The sequence below is a fragment of the Alligator mississippiensis genome, chromosome 4, assembly GCF_030867095.1.
Source record: "Alligator mississippiensis isolate rAllMis1 chromosome 4, rAllMis1, whole genome shotgun sequence".
Classification (NCBI taxonomy): domain Eukaryota; kingdom Metazoa; phylum Chordata; order Crocodylia; family Alligatoridae; genus Alligator; species Alligator mississippiensis.
The window spans coordinates 234,982,215-235,007,754 of NC_081827.1; positions in this window are offsets into that span (position 1 = coordinate 234,982,215).

Genomic DNA, 25,540 nt, shown 5'->3' on the forward strand with positions numbered 1-25,540 from the left:
GTCCCCAATTCTGGCCAAATCCAAATGTGAATTGAATATGGCCTATTTTGCACACTTCTAATATTCATGTTTCTAAATCTCTCAACAGTTTAGAGTAGATATAAACTCTCATCCTATGGCTCACCTTCATGACTTAGGGAATTTTTATTATGAGTGATTCATAACAGAATAAGGAATTGTCCTTGTACAGAACCAGCAACAGCAAGATATGATAAATATTTGTCATCCATTACCAATTAAGTTTAAGGAACTGTATAATATATGAACACAATGGGGGATTGAATCAAATTGCATTATATGTAGACACTATAAAAATGTGAAAATATTTTGGAATAAACATTTTCATTCTGATTTCTGAGCTCATGGTAGCTACCTTGATAGTCATAATGTTTGCAGCACCTATTTTGACATAGGGCAGACAGTGTAAGCTTACCCTAAAACATTCCATCCAGCTTTAGTACAAGTTGAATAATCATGGAAATAAAATTATTACTTTTTTATTCAAATAGGAAACAGTAATTATTTAAATTTGATTTTGAAAGCATAACGAAGAAAGATGGATAAAGATTTCCAGTCCCTTTTCCTTAAAATCCATTTAATAAATCACAACTTTTTTATTGAAGTGGCAGTGACCAGCAGGAAAATAAAAAATATGAGCAGTACATTATTATTTTGTAACTTAGAACAAATGCAATATATAAATGCAAGCTGTAGCCATGTTATATGCAGTGGCACAGGATCTGTTGCAGAAAAAATAACCATCTCCTGCATGCTTCTACATGTTCCCTTTTTCATGGTCTTTTCTGTCTTTCTGCTCTCTCAGGGGCTAACAACTAACCGCTGGGATACCCTCCTCCTCCTCTAGAAAAACAGGAAAGGGTCCATTTCCAATCAAAATAAAAAGAAATTTCAAGGGTAACCAACTCTAAAAATCAAGACATTTATATGTATAAGAAAGGAGTCCAAGGTTGAACCTTGCCTCTCTATTCTGGGCATCAGAAATATTTCTGGCATTTGGAATTTTGAAACTAGAGAGGCCAGAAGTATGTCTGACAAAGGGGGTTGAAAACTTAGCATGCAGTTATCACCTCCACACATGTAAAACATGCACAAAGAAAATAAGGATTTCTAATTTAGTGCTCACATTGTGAGGTGACTCAGGAGAGTAAGGAATATAAAGCATTCCTTTCTATTCTTGTGCTAACTACCCATATCAGTACAGTATATGCAAGTTGTGATTCAGATGCTTTCTATTTGTAGTTCTAATCCTAATGTAAGAAAATGGCTCAGATATAGCTATAGCCCATATTTGTAGGAAGAAGATAAGGAAGGCAAGGGTGGTGACTGAGATCAAGTTGGCGACTGAAATCAAAGACAACAAGAAGTCCTTCTTTAGGTATATAGGGAGCAGGAGGAAGATCAAGGGAAATGTGGGGCCTTTGCAGAATGAGATGGGATAGCTGATAAGTAAGGAGAAATCTAAACTCTTTAATGAATACTTTATGTCAGTGTTCCTGCATACAAATGGTAGTCATCCATCTAGTTGGATACTGGATGGGTGTATGTGGGGGGAGGGGGGAGATTGTCAACCAATGGTCAGTGTTGAACTGGTGTGGGAGAACTTAGCCTGGCTGAATGTCTTCAAGTCAGCAGACCGGATGGACTACACCCAAGAGTGCTGAGGGAATTGGCTGGAGTCATTGCTGGACCATTGGCAAAGGTATTTGAAGACTTGTGGTGCTTGGGAGAGGTCCCAGAAGACTGGAAAGGGGCCAGTGTTGTGCCAATCTTTAAGAAGGGGAGGAAGGAGGATCTGGGAAACTATAGGCTGGTCAGTTTGAACTCAATCCTGGGTAAAATTTTGGAAAAAAATATTAAGAAGTTCATTTGTGAGAGACTGGAAGAAGACATGATGCTGAAAGATAGCCAACATGGTTTTGTTGTGGACAGGTCTTGTCTGACCAACCTCATGTTCTTCTATGATCAAGTAATGAACTGCTTAGATGTGAGAGATGTGGTTGATGTCACATACTTGGATTTTAAAAAAGGTCTTTGATATGGTCTCTTATGATGCTCTTATAAAAAAATAATGGGGGGATTGTGGACTGGCAGAGTCCATGGTCAGGTGGGTTGTTTACTGGCTAAAGGCTCGAACCCAGACAATGTTAATGGATGGGTCTGTATCATCTTGGCCAGTTGTGTCCCACAGGGTTTGGTTCTTGACATCTTTATCAATGATTTAGATGAGGATGTGGAAAGCGCACTGACCAAAGTTTTGGATGATACTAAGTTATGGAGAAAAGAGGCTAGGGGATAGGATGTGGATCCAAACAGACCTGGCTGAGCTGGAAAGGTGGGCAGAGTGGAACTGGGTGCAGTCCAATAAGGATTAATACAGAGTGCTTCATTTGGGGAGAAGTAACCTGTGACATGAATATAGTTAGGAGGAGATGTCCTGGCCAGCACAATGGCTGAAAGGGACCCTCAGGGTTATGGTTGATCACAAGATAAACATAAGTCACCAGCGTGATGCTGTAGTTAACAGAGCTAATAGCATATTGGGATGCATTAACTGATGTGTTATGAGCAGGGATAAGGAAGTGATAATTCTTCTCTACTCAGTGCTGGTGAGACCCCCAGCTGGAGTATTGGGTCCAGTTCTGGGTGCCACACTTCAAAAAAGATATGGATAATCTTTAAAGGATCCAGAGAAAGGCCACAAGAATGATTAAGAGAGGACAAACCTTATGAGGAAAGACTAAGGGATCTAGGAAGGTCCAGCCTGGGGAAGAGAAGACTGAGGGGAGAATTGGTGGTCATCTATACATATGTAAAGGGTGAATGTCAGGAGCTGGGAGAAAAACTGTTCACTAGGCTGCCCCAGGGAAGGACAAGGAGCAATGGTCACAAATTATTAGAGGATGGTTTCAGGTTGGATGTAAGAACTACTTTATAGTAAGGGTGACCAGAATCTGGACTAGACTTCCCAAGGAGGTGGGGCAGCCCCAACCTTGAAAGTCTTCAAAAGGAGACTGAACAGGGACCTTGCTGGGATCATTTGATCTCAGCAGTATTCCTGCCCAGAGCAGGGGGTGTGGATTTAATGATATTTCAAGGTCCTTTACAGCCCTTAATTTCTATTATTCTATGATTCTATGACTCTGCATAATAAGTAATAAAATAAAATATGGTAAAATGGATAAATGATACAACTCATGGAAAATAGAAAATCAGTCATGGTTGATTGTTAAGAGAAAACTCAATTTTCCTTGTTTTCCATACAAAAATATATATTTGAGGTATATCTATGTCTGTAAATATGTAAAATCAAATCAAATACATACCTGATATCTTTAATTGAAAACTCAGTACACAGATAAGTAGAGAGGAAGCTACGTGGAGCTGCCAGAGGAAGAGCAGAAAAAGTATCAAAAGTCTAAAAATCCTTTTTAACCCATTTTCTTGGAGTTACTGAGGACCAGATGTTATTCTACTCAGTGGGCATTTAACCAATTCTATTCCACTCTGTTTAAATGCAGGAAACTTCATTAAAGCATCTAATTTTGATCCCTAAAAAGAAGTCACAAAAAAGCAGCAAGGAGGTGGTAGACTCACTTATCTTTTATATTAACAGTTTTTCAGCAATGCAGGCAACTAAGTGCGATTCTATTTCACCAGCACTGAGTCCACTTATATGCCTAATATATGGAAGAGTATCTGGGCGTTAATGTCTAGCCCCCATGTGCATGTGGTGGTTATTGTTTGTTTTTCTCATAACTAAATGAGTTAGTGTGAGTAATGAGATAAATGCCTTGTGTAAGATTATTAAATTCCCTCCCCCATCTTTTTCCTGTAACATTGCTGAATTACATATGTGCACAATGAGGCATAAGCACAGAACCAGAAAAGTATCTTTTATACTAAGGCAAAGAACAAAAATTTAACTTGTACATTATCCCCGGCACAAACAGAGATGTAGAGATGCCAGAATGAATACGAGAATGTTTTATGCTTTTTAAAATGGTACACTTTGACTGACATAGCCGATGCTATCCAGATCAGACCTGTCTAGATGGCAGCCCATGACCCACATGTGGACCCCTGAAGTGTTAACCTGCAGCCTCCAGGCTCTTGGTCAAGGGAGCTGCTTCCTTCATCACTCTCCTATTAATGCCACAGATGTCTCCAAGCTCCCCGTTCCTCCTCCAGCTTCTGCTTACTGCCCCCAGCCCTGGGAGACAGCCTGAATTTGGGATGCATGGGAGGATCCTGCTTGGTTTGGGAGTGCTGACATGATGCACCAGGGTGTGCCTGCCATACAGCAAGCCACAGGGATGTTGGCACATCTTGGACCTAAAGAGCATGCAGCTGGGGGCGGGAGGGGTCTGAAACTCTCAACCACTCAGAATTTGGGCAGCTCTGATTGACTATGTGGTAAATAAGAAATAAAATACTCTCTTGGATATTTCTACAGCACAAGCAGAAAGAGGAGACATGATGTAAATAGCCGATTTTTCCCCTTCATGCAATAAGGCATGAAGTACCCTGGTTACATCTCTGAATGATAACATAAATGATACAAAAGATTGTGAAAGTATAATGAATTTCCTTCCATGTCCCATACACTGACTAACCCTGTAGTAAAGGGGAGGAGTGCAGTTTCGGAATGAAAGTAGAAAGCATCTCAAAGAACCACTTTCTAGTTCTTTCTTTTTCAAGTGACAGGCTCTGTGGATGTGGGATGAGCAGTGGATGTGATATGCCTCAACTTTAGCAAGACAAGTTTCTTTGGGTACATGCGATATCTTTTATTAGACCAATGAAATAGTTGGAAAAATTGTTCTTTGCAAGCTTTCAGGCACAAACACCCTTCTTCAGGCATACGGAGAGTCTGCTGTTCTTTTGTGCTCTCCTGGATGGAACAGAAGCCAACACTGAAAATGCAGGTCTGCGAAAATGTCAATGTGTAGCAGTGAGGATCGGGGGAATGGGAAATAACAGGCGTGAGACAGGTGGGTGGAGAGAAATGTTGAATGATTCCAAGGCTTTCAACACTGTCTCCCATGACATTGTCATTAGTATTAAGCTAAGTCAGTCTAGTTGAACATACTGTAAGATGGTTGTGTAACTAACTGGTTGTATTATCCTGTCGAAAAAGCAATCTGTCCTTGATCTAGTACTGTGTAGCAGCTTCATTAATGCTTTGGAGGATTGGATTGAGTACACAAATAGCAACTGTGCAGATAATACCAAGATGAGTGGAGTGACAAACACTTTAAAATTTGGGATTAAGATTCAGAATGACCTTGATAAATGCTTGCCTATGGTGATTTAGTCAGGGATGATCTTGTCAGGATCCCTCAGGTCCTTTCCAGCTCTGCTTTCCTATGATTAAATGATTTTCCAAATGCACTCAATTTCTTGAGACATATCCCAAAGAGAAGTATTTGGTGATGAGTAGTGAGTGAAAGTGTGATCTACCCAGATACTAGAACACCTCTTATTGGAGCTGCAGAATCATAGAAACATAGACTCATAGAACAATTAGGTTTGGAAAGGACCTCAGGAGGTCATCTAGTCCAAGCCCCTGCTCAAGGCAGGATCATCCCCAACTAGATCATCCCAGGCAAAGCTTTGTCTAGCTGGGTTTTGAAAATCTCCAAGTACGGAGCTTCCACCACCTCTCTGGGTAACCTGTTCCAGTGTTTTACTACCCACCTAGAGAGAAAATTATTCCTGATATCTAACCTAAACTTCCCTTGCTGCAACTTGAGGCCATTGCTGCTTGTTCTGTCATCTGCCATCAATGAATACAGTCTAGCTTCATCCTCTTTTGAACCCCCCTTCAGGTAGTTGAAGGCTCCTATTAAATCACCTCTCAGTCTCCTCTTCTCTAGATGAAATAAGTCCAGTTCCGTCAGCCTTTCATCATAAGTCATGTACCCCATCCTCCTCACCATCTGTTGCCCTCCACTGGACTCTCTCCAATTTGTCCACATCCTTTCTGTAGTGGGGGACACAAAACTGAACACAGTACTCCAGATGTGCCCTCACCAGTGCTGAACAGAGGGAAATAATCACTTCCCTTCACCTGCGGGCAAGACTCCTACCCATGTAGCCCAGTACGCCATTAGCCTTCTTTGCAACAAGGGCACACTCTTGGCTCATATTCAGCTTGTCCACTGTAACCCCCAGGTCCTTTTCTGCAGAGCCCACAGCCTGTACTGATGCATGGGATTGTTCCATCCTAAGTGCAGGACTTTTCACTTTTCCTTGTTGAACGTCATGAGATTTCTTTTGCCCCAATCCTCCAATTTGTCTAGGTCTCTCTGAATCCTAGCCCCATCCAGCGTATCTACTACTTCCCCTAGCTTGGTGTCATCTGCAAACTTGGTGAGGATGCACTCTATGCTGTCTTCCAGGTCGCTGATGAAAACATTGAACAAAACCAGCACCAGGACTGACCCCTGGGACACTCCATTTGATACTGGCTGCTAACTAGACATCGAGCTATTGATTACTACTCTCTGAGCCTGATGCTCCAGCCAGTTTTCTATTCACCTTGCAGTCCATTCATCCAGCCTGTACTTCTTTAGCTTCCCTGTGAGAATGTTGTGGGAGATGGTATCAAAAGCCTTGCTGAAATCAAGGTACATAACATCCACTGGTCTCTGTGGATGCAGGGAGACCAGATTGATCTGTCATGTCTACAAAGGCCAGAAGCAATATAGGAGAACTTCTGAATGATCTTATTCTGTACGAATAGTAGTAAACAGTTCTGTTAACATCCACAATACAAAATGTAGCCTCCCTTCAATCGGCATGAAACTTGGAAAAGGAAAGTGGCAGGTTGATTACTTGACTGTTGGAATATTGAGAAAATTTTAAGCAAGAACTTTGAGTTAGTCTTTAGTATCACTTTGTCCTTATGGAATTCTGCATTTGGTGTCCTAAGATTTTTCCAACTATTTGAGTTGGTTTAATAAGATATATCAGATTTACCCAAAGAATCTTGTCTGCCTATGTCCTTAGACCAACACGACTACAACCTAGACCCCTGGTTCAATTCTTGTTTTCATTCCATCACTGTTTTCTTCTCTTGTCCTAAGAGATTGTGGTTAAGGAGATGTAAAATCTCAATTTGACTCCACAGTGGAGTAACCTTACTGGAAGACTTAACAAACCTGTCTCAGTGTCTGTATCTCCTACTCTTCAAAAAACAGAGATCCTTTCATGGACCCCTCTGCCAGGAAAAGCTTCAGGTAGGACCATTTTTTTTTTTTTTTGGAGTTATTTTCACAAAGGAGTGACGTATAGAGGTCTTGTCCAGCACATGTGTTTCATCAAGATATACTTAGACACTAAGAATATTCAGTATTATTTGGTAAAGGTGCCTTGCACAAGGGGCAGAATTTGAACTCTGGGGAGTTTTTGACTCCACTGTCTCCAGTGCTCTCCTAGACTTTAAGAGTTCTTTCTTTTCTTCCTTTTTCCACTTCTGTCTGTGAGTAGATGTTTCTTGGGAGTGAGCAGATGTCAATGAGCTTATATTTAATAAATCTAACTATGCTATTGATTAAAAGTACAGTTCTTACTAGAACACAAAGTAAAATCTAACTGGAGGGATTCTATTTTGCAATCACATGTAGCCCATTTCTGAAAGGGAACTTCAGCTACCCCATTCTTGTCAGTCCACAAATGCCCAAAATTGTGGCAGCAACAAAAAGTAGCATATTTTTGTGTTACTTTTTTGTGGTGGGCATCTGTTTGCTTTGTGGCTAGAGAGTGCAGGCAGCTGGAGCTGCCCATGTTCTCCAGCCAGGCAGATACTCCCAGGGCTTCAGGGACCCAAAGCTGCTCACCCTGAAAATTTCCATTCCCATAGTAAGCAGGATTGGGGCACCTGTAACCTGAAAACACCTACCAAGATCCTCCCATTGCAGAAGCTTGTCCCAATAATCCCCAGATAAAGTATTCCCTTGGTGTGCATATTGCACTGTGTACCTTTGCAAATAGGGGCACCCTGGGTTCCCTGTTTAAAGATGCATGCTCTGGGAATCGTGCAGCATGGTTTCCTTGTTTGCAGAGATGCACTCCAAGTGTTGTCCTGCACAATTGGGCCCCCGCCACTCCAGGGAGCAGCAGGGGTCCAAAACTCTAGGACAATAGGTGACTTCAGTTTTGTCCAGTGAGGCAGATTAGCTGTGCTGGATGCATTCCAGCATAGCTGATCTGCTTATTTGGCAATCTTTCTAGCTGTACTTACTGATTGACAAAAAATAAAAAGGAGATAGCGAGCTCTATATAATATAATCTAAGAAATAGTAAATGTCAGTTAAAGTAAAATTATTTATTTGGACTTTTATTGGGTCTATTTTGAGCTTTGAATTCTAATACACTTAAAATCATTAACTAGTCCCACAGAAAATCTTTCTAGTTCTGATTAAATGTTCATTAACAGCTCCATCACAACCTGTGAAATGTTTTATTTCCATTCCTTTACCCATCACTTCTCGCCTTCTAGTCTGGGCAAACAGTTGCTATGTTTGTATTATTACAAAGTTAAAAGTAAGCATGTATTTCCTAAGCATATATTGCAGATCTAGAGTTCTCAGTGTCCTCATCTGATATTAATCACTTAGGCTTCAGCTCTGCTGGTTCATTAATGTGTAGTAATTCCATTGCTTTTTGTTTGAATGCACCACTCTCCAATTTTAATTATTAAGTATTTCTTGAAGAAATGTATTTTTTCGAATACTATTCACTGTCTTCAATGGATCATCAATAAGGAGTTGTCAGAAACTGATAGGGTGGAAATTTACTCCTTTGAAGGGGACCAGCAGAAGTTGTGTGCACTTAAATGTGTTCTAAGTGTGAATTTCACCCTGAATTAGTACTGTAGAGCTCTTTTTGCTGAGTTTCTATATTTCGGCCTCATTGATATGTCACAGCTGGTAATACACAGTCAAAAAGCTTGTTTTAGTTGAAACAAAATAAAGCTTGCTCTTCATGTGATCTAAAACCAACCAGTGTTAATGATACAGTATATTATTTGGCTCAGAAAATTTTAACCCACTTTTAGTGAATCCACTTGTGACAGCTTCATTGATAATCTAAGGCAATTATAACCCGTTTTTCCCCAGTTACCTGGGAGATGTAGCCTGGTGTCACTATCCCCCTTCCCTTGGCTTTGCCTCCTTTCTTACCTGCCACACCTTGGTCCTTTTTTAGTTTTAGGAGGTAGGTGGCAGGGTCAGGGGTTGCTCTTGCTTGGTGTGGTGTTTGCCAGGTTCAGTGGTGACGTGTACGGGGGTCACAGGGGTGTATGTGCACCCCCTGAGAGTGCTGGTGCACTCTCTGACAGCCAGCAGTCCCCAGTTAGGAGGGGTGGGGGCAGGTGGGAGCACCGGTGCCCCACCTGCGAGCACTGGCCAGGGAGTGGGAGCACCTCAGCTGCTTCCCAGTTTGTAAATTTCCCCCCAGTTGGCGAGATTGGCTGTGGGGGGACCCCCTGGTTGCTGACTGGTTGTTGGGGGGGGGGCATGTGTCCCCCCTTACTAAGGTGGCACCAGTCACTCATGCCAGGTTTTGTTTCTCAGCCTTCTCCACTTCAGCCTTCATAGAATCATAGAATCACAGAAGTAGGGTCAGAAGGCATCTTGTAGATCTTCAAGTCTGACCCCCTGCCTGGGTAGGAGGGAAACTGGGCTCAAGTGACCCCAGCCAGGTAGGCATCAAGCCGCTTCTTAAAGACCCCCAGGGTAGGAGCCAGCACCACTTCCCTTGGAAGTCGGTTCCAGATCCTAGCCGCCCTAACTGTGAAGTAGTTCTTATGGATGTCTAATCTAAACCTACTCTCCAACAACTTGAGGCTGTTATTCCTTGTTATCCTGGGGGGTACTAGGGGAAACAAGGTCTCCCCCAAACTCTTCTGGTCCCCCCTATGAGTTGATAGACAGTCACAAGGGCCCCGCTCAGCCTTCTCTTGTGAAGGCTGAACAGGTTCAGGTCCCATAGACTCTCATTGTAGGGTCTGCCCTGCTGTCCTGGGATCATGCGGGTGGCCCTCCTCTAGGCCCTCTTAATGTTGTCCACATCCATCTTGAAGTGGGGTGCCCAGAACTGGACACAGTACTCCAGCTGTGGCCTGACCAGTGTCACGTAGAGGGGGAGGATCACCTCCTTGGCCCTACTTGAGATGTACCTGTGGATGCACGATAGGGTCCGGTTAGCCCTGCCGACCGTGACCTCGCATTGTCGGCCCATGTTCATCTTGGAGTCAATGATGACTCCAAGATCCCTTTCTGCCTCAGTGCTCTCAAGAAGGGAGTTTCCCATCTTATAAGTGTGTTGCCGGTTACTACTGCCCAAGTGCAGCACCCTGCACTTGTCCGTATTGAAACGCATCCTGTTTTTGTTAGCCTACCCTTGCAACCTATCCAGGTCTTTCTGCAGTCTTTCCCTCCCTACTAGCATGCCCACCTCACCCCAAATGTTGGTATCATCAGCAAATTTGAGCAGGTTGCTTTTCACCCTGTCGTCCAAATCACTGATAAAGAAATTGAACAGTGCGGGCCCAAGGACCGAGCCCTGGCGGACTCTGTTGCCCACTTCCCCCCAAGTCGAATATGACCCATCCACCACCACCCTCTGAGTACAACTGTTCGGCCTTGCTGAAGTCCAGAAAGACTACATCCACGGCGACACCTGCATCCAATGCGTTTGTGACCTGTCTTGGAATGGGCATCCTGCTCTTTTACTCTTCCTCTTCTCCTCTCAGCACCTAACCTTTTCCCCAGGAACTGAGCCTAGTCATGGATTCTTCTCAACATGTATAGCTCTTTATTTTCAGGATGGAGCTGTGACTTTACATTTCATCAGCTCCTATCCATAATCTGGAGCCTCCACCCCTTTTACCACCCTTTGTGAGTCAATCAGGTTCATTGCCCATATCTCTGCCTTGTTAAGGCTCTTCTGGAACCTTTTTCCTCCCCTTACAGTCTTACCACAAACCATTGGATTAGTCTCCAAAATATTGGAACAAAATGACAAAAGTGCCCACCTAACAACAATCTTCTGTCTCTGATATGGAAGGCAGGGAAAAAAAAAAGAAAAAGGATCCACAAAATCATATCTTGTCTAGTTAGTCTCTATCTCATCATTCAAAATCTCACCAGTAGGATACTTCACACCTTTTTCCTGCCTCTACTAAATTCCCTGCAGCTATCTTGTTCCTTCTTAGAATCAGGAATTCCTCCAGACACTGATTCCAGTCCATCTTGAAAACTCTACCCCTTTCTCCTCAGATCCTCCAGCAGGGGTGTAAATAGCCAAGTAACTCTCCCCAGCCCACTTCCTGGTCCTGTGAAGGAGATGCTAATTACTTAATTGGTGATTATCCAATTATGATATCCACTCTGAGAATACCAGCCCTCTATATTCCTGCCTGTAGTTCTCTTCTGTTCTTCCATTCTTTTTAACTGCTATGGTCTCTGTCCCTCCACCTCTCTTTCTCCCCTGCCTCGTGGCTGGGCCAGGGTTCCCTATTACACCACTTTCCATTAACATTTTATTTTTAGTTTTCAGCTATTTTTTCCAGCTCTTAATAAGCTGTAGTGAAAAAGACAATAGCCTCTTCAAACCACTAACCAACATTGGAGAGAGAATGAAACAATTATAGCACTATTGAAGTCAGTTGGAAATTCCCATTGCCATCAAAATAGCAAGGATTTCACTCATTATTGTTGCCTACAGCTATATTTCAACTTAAGGTTTTCATTCTCTTTGTAAAGTTAATTATCATGATGATACTGACAGAAAAATTCACAGGTCAGTTTTACTCCTATCCAAACCTAGGTATAGGCGTGACACTTAATTTGCAATAAGCACACAGAAAGCACTTTAAAGCTGTAACTGAACAGATATTCACATAGATTCATAGATGTTAGGGTCGGAAGGGACCTCAATAGATCATTGAGTCTGACCCCCTGCATAGGCAGGAAAGAGTGCTGGGTCTAGATGACCCCAGCTAGATACTCATCTAACCTCCTTTTGAAGACCCCAGGGTAGGGGACAGCACCACCTCCCTTGGGAGCCCGTTCCAGACCTTGGCCACTCGAACTGTGAAGAAGTTCTTCCTAATGTCCAATCTAAATCTGCTCTCTGCTAGCTTGTGGCCATTGTTTCTTGTAACCCCCAGGGGCGCCTTGGTGAATAAATACTCACCAATTCCCTTCTGTGCCCCTGTGATGAACTTAAAGGCAGCCACAAGGTTGCCTCTCAACCTTCTCTTGCGGAGGCTGAAAAGATCCAGTTTCTCTAGTCTCTCCTCGTAGGGCTTGGTCTGCAGGCCCTTGACCATACGAATTGCCCTTCTCTGGACCCTCTCCAGGTTATCCGCATTCTTCTTGAAGTGTGGCGCCCAGAATTGCACGCAGTACTCCAACTGCGGTCTGACCAGCGCCCTATAGAGGGGAAGTATCACCTCCCTGGACCTATTCGTCATGCATCTGCTGATGCACGATAAAGTGCCATTGGCTGTTTTGATGGCTTCGTCACACGGCCGGCTCATGTTCATCTTGGAGTCCACTAGGACTCTAAGATCCCTTTCCACCTCTGTGCCACCCAGCAGGTCATTCCCTAGGCTGTAGGTGTGCTGGACATTTTTCCTCCCTAGGTGCAGCACTTTGCATTTCTCCTTGTTGAACTGCATCCTGTTGTTTTCTGCCCACTTGTCCAACCTATCCAGGTCTGCTTGCAGCTGTTCCCTGCCCTCCAGCGTGTCCACTTCTCCCCATAGCTTTGTGTCATCTGCAAACTTGGACAGAGTACATTTGACTCCCTCATCCAAGTCACTGATGAGGACATTAAAGAGTATCGGTCCAAGGACCGAGCCCTGCGGGACCCCACTGCCCACACCCTTCCAGGTCGAGACCGACCCATCCACCACGACTCTTTGGGTGCGACCCTCTAGCCAATTTGCCACCCACCGGACTGTGCAGTCATCCACATCACAGCCTCTTAACTTGTTTACCAGTATGGGGTGGGATACCGTATCGAAGGCCTTCCTGAAGTCTAAGTATACGACATCCACCCCTCCTCCTGTGTCCAGGCGTTTCGTAACCTGGTCATAGAAAGAGACTAGATTGGTCAGGCACAATCTGCCCGCCACAAACCCGTGCTGGTTTCCCCTCAGCATAATTTGCCCTGCCGGGCTCTCACAAATGTGAGCCTTGATAATTTTTTCAAAGACTTTACCAAGGATGGAGGTGAGACTGACTGGCCTATAGTTGCCCGGGTCCTCCTTCCTCCCCTTTTTGAAAATGGGGACCACGTTAGCCCTTTTCCAGTCCTCCGGGATTTGGCCCGTGTGCCACGAGCGTTCGAATATTCCCCCCAGTGGCTCTGCAATGATGTCGGCCAGTGCCTTCAGCACCCTCGGATGGAGCTCATCCGGGCCTGCCGACTTAAAGGCATCCAGTTCTTCCAAGTGACTCTGCACCACCTTAGGATCTACGTATGGAAGTCTGGCGCCTTGCTGCTGCCTCTCTACAACCCCAGTGAGAGACTTGTCATGCCCCTCACTTAGGAACACACAGCACTTAGTGTTTTTAAAAGGGTGGATTGTGCTCTAAGTTAACTCTCAATGGATGTGCTATGAGACCAAAATGCCTTAAGTTAGAGACTTTTTTGAACTCGGAGCCACATCCATCATTCATTAAGCTAGGTAATATTTCCTGGAATTCCAGGGGCCCCCTCCAGGGGCTTGCCTTGGCTGTTAGTGACAGCCTCTGATCCTGGCCAGCTGTGAGCCACAGCTGGGTTGAGTGGGGTGGGAAGGGGACTTTCCATTCCCACAGCTACCATGACCCTGCACCATGCTGCAGCACAGCCAGAGGAGGGATCTTTTGCTCCAGCTGTAGCCAGCAGTAGCAGTGTAAGTTCCCTGTGCCACTTTTGGCCATTCCAGAAACTCTGGCAGGGGAGAGAAGGAAAAGGAACCCCCCTACTGCAGGGGAGCTGGTTCGAGACCCCTGAAACCCTAACCAGAAAAGGTGGGGGGAGGGAAGCACTCAACTAGTGTTGGGGCTCCTTGTCCACTTCCTATGCCAGAGATCCCAGAGCAGTGAAAAGAAACACAGGGAACTTTCACTGCCACTGCTGGCTGCAGCTGGGGGAAAGGAGTCTATTTCCTGGGTATGCCTCCCCCTTCCACCAGATTCCCAGCTCAGGAATTTGGGAGGGGGGGCTGCCTAGCAGGGGTATCCTTTTCCAACCCCCCATCAGAGTTCCTGGTATAGCAAAAAGTGGCATAGGGAACTTGCAATGCTGCTGCTGGCAGCAGCTGAGTGAAGGGACTCCTCTCACCACAAGTCCCCCCCCCCTTCCGCTTGCTAGCTGGGTTCTGGGGGGAGCATACCAGGTCTATGTGGTGGGAGGGCTCCCTTTGGTCAGTTCAGGCAGGCACCAATCCCCCCCACCAAACATGTGCACATGTGTTTGGTTGAAACATGCTCTAATTTATAGCACTTTAAGTAAAGTGCAATATGGTGCTTCCTGCCAGGGGCTTGTTGAACATCTGTACTTAGTCCAAGGGAATACTGGACAGCTGTGTGATATTTAATAGGTTTTGAGCCAAACTATGTTATAAGGTTTTCCTTCCTAGGAACTGTTATCACTGTTTTTATGTAACACCTGAGATAAATCAAATAACTTCACTAATTAAGCTTGCAGCATTTCCTAATATATTTTCTAATAAATTATTTAATCAACTAGTGATCTGGGATGATAACCTGACAAATGTCTGCTCAAATATTTAGCCTGTGGATTTAACAATTTATTTTGAAAATGTAACCAGCTTTCTACTGCCACAAGTATGGCTGGCAGCTTAGGAAAAAGCGTTGTCACTAATTGCTTTCAAAATAGCATTTCCTGATTTCTTTTTTCCCCTAGGTACTATGTAGCTACTAACACACTAAGGCAGCCTAATTTTACTTTAATTTTCTGCTAATTTGTTCTGTATAATCTGATTCTTTTAACCGTAAATGAAGACAGGTCCTTTATTAAAGATACGCAATCATTGTTTTCTGGATATATCTAGCTATTTTCATTTTCTCAAAAGGCCTAGCATTCCAAAGAATTTGTACCTTTCATTGCATTTTTCATTTTGATATAAAGTCATCTGTAGCCATCAGCTTTAATTTAGATTTTTGAATAGCTAATCTTTTTTTTTTCTCCCCTCACTTTAATGGTCACAAAAAAAACCCTTTAAACTTGCTGTCGATGTGTCCCCAAATTTTTTTCTAATGCTGTCTTATTTCCACTTAAAATGAAAATATGACAGGAGCTTTCTGAGCTATCTACTAAAACATCTTTATAAATATTTTAAAAGAAGTTGTTCAACAGACTTTGCAAGACAGGAGGCTGACCTCTGACAGCCAATTAATTATAGCAATCAGAGGAACTCTAGACAAAGTTCCCTCACTATTAATTTGAAGGCTAATTAAAATTCATGTCCCGTAAAAGTAACTTGACTCCCAATTATGATTAAATATGCAAGGTCATTAGAACATAGCAAGTGACAGAGCTGAAAACAATCCCCTCACACTGAAATGACAGTTAAAAAGTGTTGTTGTGCATTGAAGAACTGTTCAGGAAATACAGATCACAGTTCATCATTTCCCACTGTGAAGTGTGAAGGACTGACAGGACACCAACCACAATTTTCAGGCCTCACTTCTGCATATTGGTTAAACATTTGACACTTTGTTTCCAAAGCTGAAATTCACTGAACTGTTAAAGTTGCACATAGGTACCATCAAAACACAAGTTTAAGAATGTTGTCCTGTGGGGTCAGGCCAACTCTCAGGATCTCAATATTGAGCTGTTAGACAGGAGGCTGTGACACAATTGCACATATACAAACACACAAATCAATTAGGTGCATACACACACACACTACCAGCTCCGGCACATACACATCCAAACCAGCCTAGGCACATGCATACCTATAACCAATTCAAGCACATACACACACCAAAAATTAGACATCAGTTGTCAATACCCACACATTCAGTACACATACATGGATCACTAATTCATGTATCACACACACAATGACATATATATATATATATTCATCAGTTCATACACATACCACCCACCTACACATACACACTGGTGAGTTCTTAACTTGGATGGTATAGTGTGTGTGCTTGGGGTACCTGGAAGGAAGGTTAAGGTGAGAGAATTAAATTTGCTGGGACCAGGATTAGAACCGGTAGACTAGAGAGAAGCTGGGCTGAGGAACCGAGTCTTGGGGTTACTTAAGGTCAAGTGGCCCCAGGGTTACTTAAGATCATTGGTGCTGGGGTGGAAGCAAGGGAAAAAGCCCAGAGGCAAGGAGGAAAAAGAGAAGCAGAAGGCTGGGAGATTGGGGCTGGAAACTAAGGCTGAAAGCTGGGGGATCAGAGGGCAGATAAGTGGTGGCAAGGAGGAAACAGTCAGGAAACAGACAAAAATCCAGCTCAGGGTTTCAAAATAACTGGTTTATTAAACAGACAGCACACCACACAGCCCCATGAAGTTATTGGTTCCTACACACACACACACACACACTCACTCACTCACTCACTCACTGGTAGCAGGAGAAAGAGACTCAGTGGAATGGTTGGAGTCCAGGTAGGGAAGAGAAACAGAGTCCAAGTCCTTTGCTTGGGCTGTGAGTTAATCCTCAGTGGCCAGTCAGGGTCTTCTCAAGCAAGGTGTTATCCAGAGTGGGGTCTCTGGCAGGGCCTCTGGGTGGATAGATGGTGTGGCATGGTGCTGGTCCAAATGGAGAGGGTGTCCCACTGGGTCTGTCTTCATTACCCCTTTTTATGGGGCGGACTACTTAGTGGCAGGGGCGTGCCCAGGCAAGAGTTAGCCCCTGGTGTACAGAACATGTGCACTCCTAGGTAAGGACATGCAGTTTCAGGTGTCTGCGATGGTGCATTGACTGATTTCTGCAGCAGTCTTTGTCTTCCAAATCTTGAGCCACGGAGGGTCAATGCAGGGTAATGGTTGTGTCATCGAGTTGATGGTTTGGTCATTCAGAGGGAGCTATTTTTAGACCTACTGTCATTGTCTCTCAAGCACCCTCATTCATCCCCATTCATTCAGGAACCAAATTACATAGGAGGGGTAGGTATAAGTCATAGATTACAACATACTTACACAACAGGGCATGGGGACAATATAGGAACAAGATGGGAACCTGATACACAAAATGGATACTTGACATCACTCATGCTAATCCACATTGCAGGCCTAAATCATAGAATGTTAATATGAAACAATAAAAATCAGTGCACAAATGATAGGAATACAATATAATACAATATAAAACAGTAACAATCAATACAAACATAGCAGAACACTATTTACAATATAAAAAAAGGGGCTTATTACAGTGTAGGAGTATAAGAAGTTAATTTAGCTTACTTAGTATTACTTGTAATCACTTATAAGGGATCGAGAGGGTGGAGAGAAAATCAGAAATGGTTAGGGGAAGGGGAGGGAGTGTATTTTTAAATTTTAAAAAAAGAACAACTGGGAGTTTTGCTATAAGAATACCATATTTCCTTGTATACAATATGCCCTGAAATAAATATAATACACACCTTGATTTTGAAAGGCAGAATGAAAGAATGAAATCTTTTTGCTTGAATTAAGTAACTGCATGGCAGCAGCGAGGGAACTGAGCCTGCTTATTATTCTCCCTGGGCATGTTTACGTGAGCCATTGCAATGCACAGTAACCTACTGTACTACACATTCATGGATCACAGCAAAAACCATGCTAATCAGTAGAACTGGTCTACTGAACATTAAGCATCACATAAAACAAATTCATCTTTGCTACTGCACATTAGAATGGGCCAATCATATTACATCATATTACAGCAGAGGTTCCCAACCCCTGGGCCACGAAGAGTTGGTTGCCGGGTCATGGCACGATCTCCCTGCTCAGACCCCCGTCTGTATGCCTCATGTCTCCTGATTCGATTTGGCAGAGATTTGGCCCAATGTGGCGGCCGAATCTCCAAATCTGAATTGAATCAGGAGACCCTTTAATTTCTCCAAATTGAATAGGAACCCTCTGAACAGTTTTGGAGAGATTCAATGATTCAGACATAGACACAGCTTTAAATGTTTTTTCTATATACCTCAAGGTACCAGGCGGCTTGTAAATGCTGTGATGCTGTGGCACATCAGAAGCATATATTTTTCATATATAATACACATACCAATTCCCAGGAGCATGGCAGGGGGTGCCCACATGCCTGGCAGCAGACCTGGAAATGGAGCAGAAGCACTTCCGGTCCACTTCCAGATCTGCTGAAGAGCATGCTGGGGGCCCCCCCACCCTCTCCCAACTTGGTGACTGGTGCCTCCTGGGTCTGGGAGGCACCTGGGGTCCCCCCATGGATGATTGCCAAGCCAGGGGGCATGGGGGGGGCCCCCTGTGTGCTTGGCGGTGAACCCGGAAGTGCACTGGAAGTACTTCTGGTCCACTTCTGGGTTCACTGCCAAGCAAGCAGAGGGCCCCCCGCACTCCTGTGGGATGCTCCATCCACCCCACCATTGCAGCATTCACAAGCTGTATTACCTCAAGGTATGTAGAAAAAACATTATAAACTGTGTCTATGGCCAAATCACTGATTCTCTGAGTCAGCATCAAATCTTCAGATTCAGATTTGGCTAAATCAAATCAGGGACAGTGATCCAAATCAATGAATTGAATCACTGCCCCTGAATTCAGGCTGAATCTGAATCTGAATTGAATACAGCCCATTTCACACACCCCTAAGAGATGCACCCCCTATGGATCACTGCAGATTTAATTGTTGGCTTCACCTGGCAAGCTCTTACCATATATGGTTGAAATTTGCTATAATGCTAATGATCATTATAGGCTTAATTTATCATATTTCTGAAGTTTTAATTTGCTTAATTAAACCTGACCATTTAGAAATGCGTCTAGTGAAGAAGAACTATTAACATTAGGCAATTGTGGGGGGGGGGGTTCAGGGTGGGGAGCAGGCAGTCAGTCATTTACTGAATTTTCAAAAATTTGACCTTTAGGAAGTGTCTATTTCCAAAATAATAATTTAACAGATGAACAAAACAAGTTAGAAAATGTGCCACCCTATAGTTTACATCATTGCTACTTTAAAAATAGATGTTTTAAGCACTTCAAATGAATGCATGTAATTATTTTTTTAAACTTCTTGAAAGCTGAATATTTTCAGGAAGCAAGAAAAGAACACATATCATGAATGCTTCCTGAAATAGCAAAGTATCGTATGTAGTGACACTTTTAATTAAAGAAAGTAAGACACATACTATTTTTTCAAAATAGCTGTCTTATACACTATGGCCACTTTAACCCCATTTCAGTTTTTGTACCATAAATATAATTTTTCATTTTAGTTGAAGTTTCTCCATTAGAATATTTTCATGATGTGTCATTTTCCTTACCAGTTATGATCTCTTTGATTAGGACCAGCACCTAACACAGTGGGGTCCTCAACACTCGCTAGGCATCCTAGATGCTTCAGTAATACAAATGATAAACATCATCTGCTAGAGGGGATAATGACAACAGTATGCTGTATTATATTGACCTTTCCCTGTCTATTTTGATGACTTTACATTCCATTTCTTCCCCTGATCTGTAAAAGAAAAAAAAGGCCAGTCAATTAAATTGTTTAGTGTGTCCTAAATGTAGAGTTAGAATACAGTCTTTTTATTTTTGTCCTTATTCAATGGGATTATACCATGTTTGGCAACACTAATTCAGTCAAAGACCTACTCAATATTCAACACTGAAGCAGAAATTGCCATTGCCTTTAGTCTAAATTCTGTTGAGCATGCTCTCATCTATATTCCAAGGTCCTCACCTGCATTGGTGTTTCCAATTTTCCACTAGATTTATCAATTCTAGCCCTCTACAGAACAGTTCTTGTGTATCTTTAAAGAAAAAAAATAGCTCAAGATCTATTTAATTTCTATGGATATAGTAAATTATGATGATTGAAACCTCAGTTTTATACTCCAATTTATTATTATAACACTTAAAAGTTTAAATTCTGAACCAAGCTATTGTGATGTCTCAGCAAGGTTTGAATTTTATCTTCATAAAATAGATCAGGCCCACCCTCCTTCCAGGCAGAGATCATAAACAACATAGAAGAAGGGAATTATTTAACTCCAAGTACCAGAAGGAAACTGAGAAACTGTAAACTTCAGCTATCAGCTATAGTTCCTAAGTTTAGATGCTCCTTCATCCTGATACACAGCACTGGGAATCTTGCCAATGGTCATGTATCTTTACCAGGAGTTGTCACCATATGCTAGGGCCCCTGCAGCAGTGATGAATTTTTGTGTTCACTTAAGATTTCCAAAGTCCTTTAGGTGTGAACGGCTTCAGGAACGCAAAATCCAGAGCCTCCCCCCCACTTTCCTTCCCAAACCACTTTTACTAGAGAACTGTACTAAGAAAAATCCTATAAGGGAAAATCTTAGGCTTAAGAGGGAGCAACATGGTAGATGTTGTGCTGTCCTTCACAATGGAGAATTTCACTATGGCTGATTAATTGTGCTGTAGCATCAGGTGATTACCACAGTGAATGAATCCATTCTTCCAGCACTGCCCTGCCATTTCTAGAAGCAGTAAATTAAAAGATTTACTCTAGGAAATATAGCCCTATGTTGTGTAGTACTTCTGGAGGCTACTAACCTACCTAGCTGTGGACCAACTTGTCATTGAAAACAGAAGTATACCAATCTATTTCACTTAACAAAAAGAAAGCTGAAGGCTGTTTTAATCAAAGTCCATAAGTGCCTCTCTGGAAAAAAAGAAAATTGATAGTAGAGGGCTTTTTGAGTTAGTAGATAGCAAGCTCCAATGTTTAGAGGGTAAAGATAGATTAGCATAAGACCAGAAATATAAGGGGGGGTTATTTTTATTTTATTTTTTTTAATTATCACAATTAAACATTGGAACAAATTACCAAAAGTTGTAATGGAGTCTCCATCATTGGAGATTGTTAAATCAAGATTATTGGTGTCAGGATATGTATGTTCTATTTCAAACAGGAATAAATGGTGCAGGTGGTCAGACTAGATTATCACAATGATGATAGGGCCTTATACACCATGAATTATTTTTTTTCTAAAGTACTTAAAATTATCTGTAATTGATTGAAGTCTCCTTAACCAATGCAATGTTCACTATGTAATCAAAGAATTAATATCCAGTAGCATTAATTTCCAATTATTTATTTTGGAACAATGTGACATTTCAAGGTCTAGCAAAAATAATTATGTTAAGTTAAAAACATATATATATACATAGCAGTCTTTTATAAATGTAAAAGTAATAGACAACCTGACTCAGTGGTGTTAGAAATGCTGATCCTGAAATCTATATATTATTAAGCTACTGGAGGATAATCATGGGATCAAGTAAAAAAGGGTATGGGCTACATTTGAATATACAGCAAAAGCTCTGTTATCTGGCATCCCAGGGGAATGAGGGATGCTAAATAATAAAATATGCTGATTAATTGAGCGGCCCCGGCTGCTGCTTTTCCTGCTGCGTCTGGGGTGTCCCTCTGCCCCTTCTGCAACATCACTGTCCCTCCTGCTGCATTGTCACCCATCCCGTGGGCCCCGCACTGCCTGTTATGCCCCCAGTCCATGGGGGCCCAGCAGTGCAGGCTGCTTTGCCCCCAGCCATGGGGGCTCAGAGAAACTGGAAGTGCCGCGGTGGGCACTTCCAGTTTCACTTTTATCTTACAAGCTAGCCTGTCGGTTAGTAAAACATGCCGGCTTGTAAGATGCTGGATAGCGCAGCTTTTACTGTACTAAGATGAATAAGTTTATCAGAAACGGAGTATAAATTACTGAGCATAATAAATTAAACTCAAACAAAATTGGCCTTAATAAGATTCAGGTTCTCTACTGAGGGCTAGACATACAAAAGGACTTAAGTACCAGCATCCCAGGTAATGGTAATTTAAGTACGTACATTCAAAATTGCTGTCCTCAAAACTCCAACTCAGCTGTCACCTAACTCTGAGGGGTGCCATCACTCTGTAAATGCTTCTGTTTTTCTATGATAAAGCTTTCCAGGTATCCGAAGTTCCACCTCTGGGCATGTATGCATGTGTCAGATCACTGAGCAGCAAGGCACCTACCTTATACGTAAGCCTGTCAAGATTCCCAAAATAAAAATTACTTTCCTCCTATAGCCTCGCAGTATCAATAGTCACATTAATTTGTTTAAAATCACAGTGTATGTTATAGCACTTTTTATTAATTCCATATTGATATTTCAGTTTTATATTCATATTTAAGTTTCAATTGGTATATAAGAAAAATGTTCATAAAGTAATGTTGAGATCATTTGCCTTAAGAGAATTGCCAACCATACTTTCTTTTGTCACTATGACATTGAAAACATCTTTATTGGGTTGTCTGACCTTGAAAACATTGGGTTAGACACCAAGATTACCTTTGTACCATACTTAGAAGAGGAGATACCAGTCACCAAAACATACCCAGAGGAGTAGAAGTTGGTGGTGACTATTTGTCTAGTTCAAGGAAGGCCAATCTGTGGCACATGTGCCACAAGTGGCATAAGCAGACTGTGTGCATGGCATGTAGCAGACTTGGGATGTAACAGGCAGTACGGTAGCAGATAGGGGAGGAAGCAGAAGGCCAAGAAGCAGATCAGACAGGGAGCACAGGGCAGGGACCAGAAAACAGAGCAGCCAATCAGGCTGAGGAAAGGGATCAAAGTGGCACTCAGGGAGGGTGTGCGGATAATTTTTGGCATACCTGCCAAAAAGGTTGGCCCCCACTGATCTAGTTTATATTAATTTGCACTGGGAGAAAGTGTAAATGAACATGTTTCTCTAGCTACTGGTTAAGAAGCTCATCCAAGAATTTATAAGTAGACACTGGAGCAGGCAATCTGAAGAGAGGCCTTCCACAGGCCCTAACCACAGGGATAGAGAATCATGCTGACTAACTCTTTAAATGCAATAAATACTTAAATAGTCCATGCAAAATGGACTAACTTCAACATATGCCAGTTAGAGTAGTAAGAACTGTGCTTTGGGGAATATGACAGAAACTCTGACTAGAGATAGGATTATTTGTCTCATCATAGACCCTATTTTGCAAGAAAGGCTATTGTGTGAGGGAGACTTGTTGCTAAAAAGACTATCCAAGTGTGCAAGGCAGCAGAAACTGTGAAGCCTCAGGATGCAGAGCTAAATGCACCAAACAGCATGAAAAAGTAGCTAGAAGAAGCCACCTCAGAGGGTGGAATTTTTTGCTGGCAAGAAGCCTCCTTTCAGAATAGAATTGTCCATTGGCGATGAGGCTTCTAAGACAGGGAGGTCACAGGCAGATGTATATCATGTGCAGAAGGCAACATGGCTTCACATGTTGGGCTGCATTTGGAAAAATCTGTTTTAACTGTTACAAGAATCATTTTGTCAGGTGTTGCAGATCCACAAACAAAAATCTAGTGTAAATACAGGTGAGCACAGACCAGAACAATTTTATATAACTGTTGTTAAAGCTAACGAAAAACAATGAGAGGGACTGGATTTTGCCAGTGGAAGTACAAGAAACAATGCTTTCATTTAAATTGGACACTGGAGAGTTCAGATTAATAGTTTACCAGATCAATTTATAGAATTTAGACAGTTTAATATTAATTAATATAGACAATTAAAATTGAAACCAAAAGTGAGTCCAGCAAACAATAAAATAACTGGATATTCAGGAGCAAATATACCAGTGAAAGAGAGATGCATTGCTAAAATCCAATGTAAAAAAATAGTTTTTACAAACTACTATACGTTGTGGTACCTCAGGAATTGACACTGATTTTGGGTCTCGCAACTTGTGAGAAATTGAATCTAGTTACGTGTGCGCTTGTAGTACAAGAAGATACAACATTCATAACTCCTAATGATCCTCTTGGCCATTATGGCCCAAATCTTGACAGTATTCTTAGGAAGAAACCAATTGTTCCAGAACACAGAATCCAACCACGTCTTTATGGGAAGACTTATACTATGGACACAAATGCAAATACCATCATGCAGAAAGAGGAAATCAGTCTCAGTGGTCTGTAGGTAACGAAATTTGCAGCATGCACAGAAGCAAAGGTGCAAAAAATGCAAGTGGATTGGAGTCCAGTATAAGGACTCAAGCTTAGCACAACTTGGAGGAAAAGCTTCTGACCAAAAATAATTCAGAAACTTGATCTGATGTTTTGTCAGTTTGAGAAGAAAGCAAAACCTCCTGAAAGATTTACAGAGATTTTCTAAAGAAGTTGCATAAAATTGGAAATAGGAAAATGAGTGGTGAATACTCACTTCAGAGAGATGTGCTAATAACCTCTCCTCTGCAGATGGGTGTTAGTTGATCTTTTGTGTTAACTGATTTTTGTTATTAATGTTAAAAGTGAAGCTATAGTGATGAATGTTATAATTTGTGATGCTCCCCAACAAAAGCCTACATTAGCTGGGAATTGGGAGGTAGCTAGTTAGTCAGACAGGGAAAGAGTCTGCAGAAGTTGCTTATTCTTCCATGTGTGCCAGAGTTGCAGCCCCAGAAACTGTCCCAAAAAGCAAGGGCGGGGTTCCTACTTTTATATAGAAAATCATAGGGGATAGGGTCACCAGCCAACAGGCTAAAGGGAAAGAACAGGTAAAAGGTAAAGAAACATGGAAACTGTGGTAACATACACTCAGGACCAGCTAGGACCAGCACGATGTTATCTATCACAATCACATAAGTAGGGCCATCTGTGTGCCCACTGTGTCCTCAAATACTTGCTGTTATATAACTCTAAGCTAGAAGCCTCAATTAATCAAAATTAATTAATTCAAAATTAAGCCAATTTTCTTGGATTTTAGCAAGGCCTTTGATATGGTATCTCATCCCATTCTCATAAATAAATTAAGGGGCTGTGACATAGACATTTACACAGTTTGGTGGGTGGCAAATTGGTTTAGTGGTTACACCCAAAGAGTGGTAGTAGACAGGCCGGTATCAACCTGGAAGGATGTGGGTAGTGAGGTCCCACAGGGTTCAGTCCTTGGACCTGTACTCTTCAATATCTTCATCAGTGACTTGGATGTGGGTGTGAAGTGTACTCTGTTCAAATTTGCAGATGATACTAAATTGTGTGGTGAATTGCATACTCTACAGGGTAGGGAACAATTGCAGGCAGACCTGGACAGGTTAGAAAAGTGGGCAGTACACAATAGGATGCAGTACAACAAGGACAGGTGCAGCGTGCTATACCTAGGGCACAAAAATATCCAGCACACCTACTGGCTGGGAAGTGACCCTCTCAGCAGCACAGAAGTAGAAAGGGATCTCCGAGTCATAGTGGACTTCAAGATGAACATGAGTCATCAGTGTGACAAAATCATCAGCAAAGCTAACTGTACTTTATCGTACATCAG